We start from the raw sequence: 461 nt of genomic DNA, 5'->3' as shown, positions 1-461 counted from the left end.
TATTTGTTTATTATGTATATGACATTCACAGTAGTGGAATGGTGCAGAGAGTTAGGACTCACCTATCATGGACAGATATTTTGTCATTGTATGAATTAATAGTAAGACTCAATGGAAATACGCTTATTATGTCATATGTAGGTATGGTGTCTACAATATACTGTTGCACGAGACCACAGGCACAAATTTGCATCTGGTCTTCATTCAATCAGTGAATGAGAACAAAGGTACCCTATTTTATCGCATAATCGTCGCACCCATATTTTTGGGCGTCAAAATTTATATAAAAAAACTCTCGCGTAAACATTGCATGATGTTTTTGGTCCCGCTATTATATTCCGAGTGCTTTGTGTGGGTATTTTTCCGTATAAAACGATGTATTTTAAAATAGAAATCTAAAATTTATTCAGACATTACCTCTTACTTATTTAACGGAAATACGTAGTTGTCTGATGTGTAAA

This window comes from Bacillus rossius, chromosome 1 (assembly GCF_032445375.1).
Source record: "Bacillus rossius redtenbacheri isolate Brsri chromosome 1, Brsri_v3, whole genome shotgun sequence".
NCBI classification, from domain to species: Eukaryota; Metazoa; Arthropoda; class Insecta; order Phasmatodea; family Bacillidae; genus Bacillus; species Bacillus rossius.
This window is presented reverse-complemented; position numbering follows the sequence as displayed.